The sequence below is a fragment of the Amphiura filiformis genome, chromosome 20 (assembly GCF_039555335.1).
Source record: "Amphiura filiformis chromosome 20, Afil_fr2py, whole genome shotgun sequence".
Taxonomy (NCBI): Eukaryota; Metazoa; Echinodermata; class Ophiuroidea; order Amphilepidida; family Amphiuridae; genus Amphiura; species Amphiura filiformis.
Genome location: NC_092647.1, coordinates 52277690 through 52284703, shown reverse-complemented (window position 1 = coordinate 52284703; position 7014 = coordinate 52277690). Strand labels below are relative to the sequence as shown.

Below are 7014 nucleotides of genomic sequence, written 5' to 3'. Positions count from 1 at the left end.
TACCTAGCATCCCAACCCTATCAAGCATCCCAACCATCCCAACCCTACCTAGCATCTCATCCATCCCAATTATATCTTCCATCCCAACCATCCCAATCTACCAACCATCCCAACCCAACCTAGCTTCCCAACCAACCCTACCTATCATCCCAACCATCCAACCCCTACCTATCATCCCAACCATCTAGCATCCCAACCATCCCAGCCCTACCTAGCATCCCAACCCTACATAGCATTCCAAACACCCCACCCCCATCTATAGCATCTCAACCATCCGCCCTACCTGTGACCCTACCTAGCATCCCAACCATCCCAACCCTACCTAGCACCCCAACCATCCTATCACTACCTATATCGTACCTTCATATACTTCCACCGGGGTTGTGCAATGTGTACCCTGGGTGATGAATTATAGGGGGGGGGGGAGCGGGAGTTTTAAAGATTTTTGGCAATTCAAAAGGGGACAAAGATTTTTGACAGGCCAAAAGGAAGAGGGGCAATCGATTTTTGGAACAGATTATGTGGGCACCATTTCAAAAGTAAAAAGGTGTAGCAAAAATGTTATGAATAATGAAACGTTCAACAAATATTAATGTATAACGTTTTCTGCTCGCTGCACTTCCATCACATGATTAGACAATATTTCTGGATAAATTGGGTTCCCCAATGGACCCCCCCCCCCAATCTGGCATGTGTTGACAGAGGAGGGGGGGGAGGCACAACAATTTGTTGGCATGTCGAAAAGGGGAGGGAGTGGTCAGTTTGGGATGCTACAATAATTATGCCTACACAGGGTGTTGAATTATAGGGGGGGGGGGTGGCAGGCTAAAGGGCAGAGGGGCAAACATTTTTGGCTTGTCAAGAGGGGGACAAGCGATTTGTTTGGCACAGATGCTTTGGGCATCATTCCTATATTTATGTCCCGGGATTACGTCCTTAAAAGGTGTAAAAACACTTCGAATATGCACAATGCGCTTCCAAAAAATCTTGCATGTATAAGGGGCGGGGGTGCGTTGAAAGGGTTTTAGTCGTGTCATCGCAGACCAAGGTTTTGGCCTCGTCAAGAGGGGGGGGGGGGGCAAAGATTTGTTGGCACGGGCAATAAGCCAAGGAAGGGACTAATCACATCACATTTAACAATTTGACCTCACGTTTCAATTTCATTTTGAAAAATAATGAAAAAATGGGGTCATTCAGTGAAAGATTATCAGGAATTTTCTCTAAATGTATAAGGGGGGGGGATTTTTGGTGACAGGAACTTGGATGAGAGGGAGTTCAGAAAAACAAAAAAGGGGATCATTGGGTGAGAGGAAGTTGAAAAATTAATGGGGTCAATGTGTCCGCACATCCCCGTCCCCCATTTTTAGCGAGTCCCAATCATGTCACTTTCTGTTCCAAGAGGAAGAGTTAAGAGTATTAAACAGTAATTCAATGGCTCCAAGTACGACCGATGACAAAAAACATAGGTCCAAACATCTTTGCAAAACACTTCAGCTGACCAATCAATTATCTATCATAGCGCCCTCTATCCGTACAGGTGTGATGCTGTTACCACCTGTTTAGGGATTTTCTTCTCCTTCCGCTGTCCTCTTTTCTGTGTAATGTTTACGTGCTGTAGACCAGGACACCGCTAGCATTATCGCTAGCTAAAGTTGCACCAAATATCAAAGCTGTGGAATTATATAGCCGTTGGAATTTATCTAATTGCTGTCATGTAAGTTGTGTTATATAAACATACTAGGGTAGGACTACCAATTATCGGACACTTAAGCAATTTGCTCAATATTTAAAAAACTGAAGAATATTTTCCCAACTATAGAACATCCACGTAATGACCAAAGGCAGCCCTAAATGTAACATACAATTTGAATTGATGAGACAAGCCATTATAGATATATGGATTGAAAACCACATTGAGGCATCTTGCCAGTTATCGGACGCCTATGCCAGTTATCGGACACTACGCAGCCAGTTACCGGACACCCGCAAAACTAACGGCACACATCTATTTTTTCAACTCAACCCAATGCAGTTAAGTTTGTGTCTATTCCTTCATGATTGTGGGTTATATTTGGACATTGTCTGATACTTCACGGTGGCATTTTCCCCACCGCAAACCACATTTAGGTACAATGTAGGCCTATACATTGTAGGCGCATCAACTATTTTAATCATAACATTATAATATAACTTAAACTTAACATCAAACCCTATTTGCGTTCTCAACTAAGCTAAAATAAGCTAAAATACACCAAACATAGTGCAACATGTTAATTGACATACAGCGCCCGGCTGGCTGGCAACTGTTTATATATGAAGGCCAGAGGGTGTCCGTAATTGGGCATGCGCAAATTTTACAAGCCAATTATCGGACACTTCATTCAGCCGAAGCGTTGTTAGCAACCGGTCATGTCAGATGTTGCTGCAGAAACTACACAGTTTTACAAACATAATAATAAAAATATATCAGTTTTAGTAAATTATGAAAAGCTCAAGACCCACACAAATTGGTCATGCCGAATTACGCTACCTCATAAGTAACATGTTTTTAATAATAAAGAGGCATACTCAGTCCATTCACGCTCGTATTTGCGAAATAATAATAAATGGAACCAGCTGCAAGGCAGCCATTTATGCAGGAAGTATCCGTTCTTTCATTTGATGCGATATAAATTCACGCTGACTTGAAGAAACAACTCCACATGGTCCAAACCATGTAATCGTCCGATAACTGGCATTGTCCGATAATTGGTAGTCCTACCCTATGTGGAGATATTTTTAGGCATTGCTATCATGCATAACATGGTAAAATTGGCTAACATGTTGTGCAATAAAACAGTGCCAAATTATGCATGCTGCATTATAGATGCTTTGAATATATGAGATGCATGTATAAAACTGCAGCATGCATGCAGCTAGAACAGGAATAAATGTCAAATGACAGCTAGCTGTGACACGAGAGTTTAATGTCACAATAAGAGGAGCCAGGCCAGGGGATGAGATGATCGAGCCCCGGCGGTTGGACTTGGTGACTCGCCATTTTCTTCGGAAGGGGCCGGGGGTCATATACCTGAGTCATTTATTATGACCCCCCATAGGCTGAAGTTGTTTGTATGTCCCCTATTTGAGACTCGGAGTATGCAAAATTTTATTGTAAGGAATATTCTATGTATTCCTAAACCGTGTGACTTTGGGATGATATGAAAATTAAGTGACCTCCACTTGAGGTACCGTAGTGTTTATTCCTAGCTATTTAAGTAAAAAGAGACACATGTAGCAGCCGACAAGTGCATTGTTTCCTCACATCGTTTGATGGAATAACATTGTTGTACATTGCGTTGTTTATATTGCATTGACCGATTATTTTCCCGGGTTATTTTCATGATTTTGTAATGCGCATCAACAGAAGATTTCTTGGGTTTTCTGTGTCATAATTGGTTCCTTTTTTGTATCAATTCAACAATGACGACATTTTATTATGAGCAACTCTGCAAAGGATTCATATGAATTTCAGCTTCTGTACATTGTAAAATTGAAGGGGTTCGTGCATTTATTTGGACCCATGGTCAATTTCGACTTGTAATTTAAAACCGTCCAAAACAAAAAAGGTGTGAGCAATTTTTGTCAACGTGTTAAGGGGTACTACACCCCTGGCCAATTTTGTGCCTATTTTTGCATTTTTCTCAAAAATTATAGCGCATTGGTGACAAATAAGATATGTATATTAAAGGGCAAGGACTACAACTACTGCACTGAAAATTCAGCAACTCAAGGCAAGTAGTTATTGATTTATTGATCAAATATTGGTTTTCCTCATTTTTGACTGTAACTCCACAACTGTTGTTTGTGCTGAAATAAAATTTCCACTGCAGTAGTTGTAGTCCTTGCCCCTATATACATATCTTACTTGTCACCAATGCGCTATAATTTTTGAGAAAAATGCAAAAATAGGCAGAAAATTGGGCAGGGGTGTAGTACCCCTTAAGGGGGGGTAGGTGCGTATACAGAACTTCAGCAACCGTGGGGTGCAAATTTCTTGGTGAGCTAAGAGAGGATCATGAAACATATAACATAATTATTAAAACTTTATATAAATGGAACAAATTCGCACTTGAGTGCCTAAATTTGCTTTTTTAATGGTCATGAGATTAATTTTGTCAAAATCACAAGCACACAGGCATTATTCTTCTCTTTTTCTCCAATTTCTCTTCTCTTTATTTTAAGCAATTTTTGGCATGCCATTTGGAAATTTTACCCACCGGTTAATTTTTGCAGGAATTATTGTATAATATAGTTTGCTTTAATATTAAATCACAATCTACTATGTTTATTATATGATTGCATTCACTGTTCAGAGGTTGTTGAGCTGAGATCCTGATTCATTAAAAGGTGGCTGTCATTTTTGCAGAATAGAGAGGGGGTGGAGGTGGGGGGAATTGGAGGTAGTACCAATATTTCAGTGATCAGAGTCTTAGGTTTGTGTGAGCCCCATTGGAACTTGAACACTTTACATTTGTATGACCCCCCCCCCCCTTCACACATCAACAAATAAATTCTAAGTGCTGCAAATGATGAAGCGAGACCCTAGGTCACAAGTTTTTAGATTTTTTTGAAGGCATAAGTGCAAAATCCATTTCTAAAAGCTTTACAACACTTACAATTTAGGGTTAGTAACTTTTTTGAATCGCCTCCCTATTTTAGTTTAAGTCTAAGTATTGGGGGGGGGGGGGGCACCATTGGGGGTTAAATGCACCTTGAAAACTTTCAGGTCTGATCATAATGGTGATCATCATGCTGAAATCAGCAAGAGGAAGCATAATTTCCTACCTGTGTTTGTGGGGGTGGGGAGGTGTGTGGTTTTGTTGTGCTATCTACTGAAGATAGCATAAAGGAAGTACCACAGTAGTTTAGGTATAAATTGATTTATATCAATGTTTCTCTGACCTGCCTGTGTGTGTGGGTGTATTGGGGGAGGCTATGGGGATTTTTTTTTTGGGGGTGGGGTGGGGGTGATCTTGGGTCTGAACCTGAATTTTTGATTACATTTGTTTTGATAAGATTTCACAGAGATTATGGAGAATTAAAATTTGAGCATTATTATTAGAGTTCCCCCTGACACAAAATGAAAGAGAAAATAGGCCCCCTCCCCCACCGACACAAAATGAAAGAGGAAATGCCTCCTTGACAAAAAATTTAAGAAAATCAGGAAGGCAAAGAAAAGGAAAAGGGCAAAGGAGCAAGTTTGCCACCATAATTCACTCTGATCATGGGCCAAAATAATGTAAAATATACCAACCAAATTTGTGCACACTACACACGCACATGGTCCCAATGTTAAGCCCATTTTGTTTTAAGATCAGAAACTTTGCTTGTACAGTCTCTCTAAAATAATATAACCGGGAATGTTTTTGTATCCCCCTCCCCCAGCTAAGAAAGCTGGCATGTACAACCCTGACCCTAGCCAAATAAACGCCCCATGTGTGTGTGCTACATTGTAACACAAAAGATATTTAGGCAAGAAATCTGTGTTTCAAATGCACAGGAACTGTGATCTTGGCTGGTGTTACTAGATATCTAAATACTGAAAGAATTATAACTTCTTAAAATCACTAGACTATGAAGGTCATCAATTATCATTTATAAGTGGTTTTTGAATTGAGTTATTTGTTGGTCATCTGAAGGTTATTTTTTTATTCAGTGTATAGAAAAGAATGGCATTTAACAATGAAACAGAAATTATATATGATAATAGTAGGCTACTCAGTTTACATGATAATTGATACTAAAACCCGGGGATAAAACAGAACTTTCTATATTTACATAGCATTTTAAAAGACAACAACATTTGAGAATAATGATCGTTTTTCTTAGTATACAATAACATGTAAATGATATTAGAGAGCTGAAATCTGATGATAAATCAACTTAGAGGTAGGGGTACATGGTAAAAAAAATTGCAAAAAGATAACTCTGCAAGATTGTCTGATTAGTTGTGGCCTGGGTTGTGGCACATTTTGTGGCATTCAAAAAGGTTGTTTTAACTTGTTTGGTACTGAGAAGGGATGTACTATCAACTTCAACTCAGTCCTGTGGCATTTATTTTATTTCAATGTACAATGTGTTACATTTCCGGTTACATCCTTAGTGCATTGTACAGTAAGTAAGTAAGTCAAAGCCTGTATGTGTACATAGACAGATGGAAACCAAGTATGTGATATTTACACAACATGCAATGTCAACAAGTATCTGTCTAGGATAATCAGTCTATCAAGTTGTCAGGTTATCTGGAGGTTACTTCCAGGATCTGTGACCAAAAACAAATACCATGCATGTACAACTACCATACCATACGTATGTAATTAAGTAATGTGGGTGGTTGAGGGTGTGTGTGTGTGGGGGAGGGTACAGACATTTACTTCATTTAAACCTGCAAAAAGAGGATTTGTTATTTAGTGTGGAAGACATTTTTTTGTGGTATTTGCATAGTACCAGCAGTGGTGTAGCCAGTGGGCAAGTGGACAGCTGCCTCCCCCTGTGGGAGTGGGGGGGGGGTGCATATTTAAAACACCTTGCTAAATAAAACCTTGTGACCTATTTGAATCTATGACCAATTTTAGGCACTACTTTCACTAGTTAATTTGACCTGAAGTGTGCAATGGTGTACAACCCGTCAGTCTGAAACACTGTCAGTCCGAACCAACGTCAGTACCCTAACACTAACCATAACCCTAACCCTAAAAATTCGGACTGACAGTGGTTCGGACTGACGGTGTTTCAGACTGACAGTGTTTTGGACTGATGGGGAGACCCTGTGCAATGCTATGCCCGATGCTGCTCCTACTCAGTACAAAAAGCATAACACATTGGAATTAGATCATGGATGCCATTATCATGTAGGCCTATTCTTGACTGATTAATGATCAACTTTGTGTAATTATCTGCCGTCCAAAGGCCTGACATCGCTACTTGATTGCAATCTATTAGGAAATTATCAGCATTCAAAAGAAACAAATA

The 7014-nt window shown here is 39.8% G+C and overlaps 1 protein-coding gene across 1 annotated transcript in view; it reads left to right on the top strand.

Moving 5' to 3' along the window:
* The first annotated feature begins 1578 nt into the window (after window positions 1-1578).
* LOC140141985 (ras-related protein Rab-27A-like) overlaps window positions 1579-7014 on the top strand; it is a 147902-nt gene continuing 142466 nt past the window's right edge. Inside the window, exon 1 of the mRNA XM_072163883.1 lies at window positions 1579-1714. The gene's annotated coding sequence lies outside the window, so the exon portion shown is untranslated. The remainder of the gene's footprint in view (window positions 1715-7014) is intronic.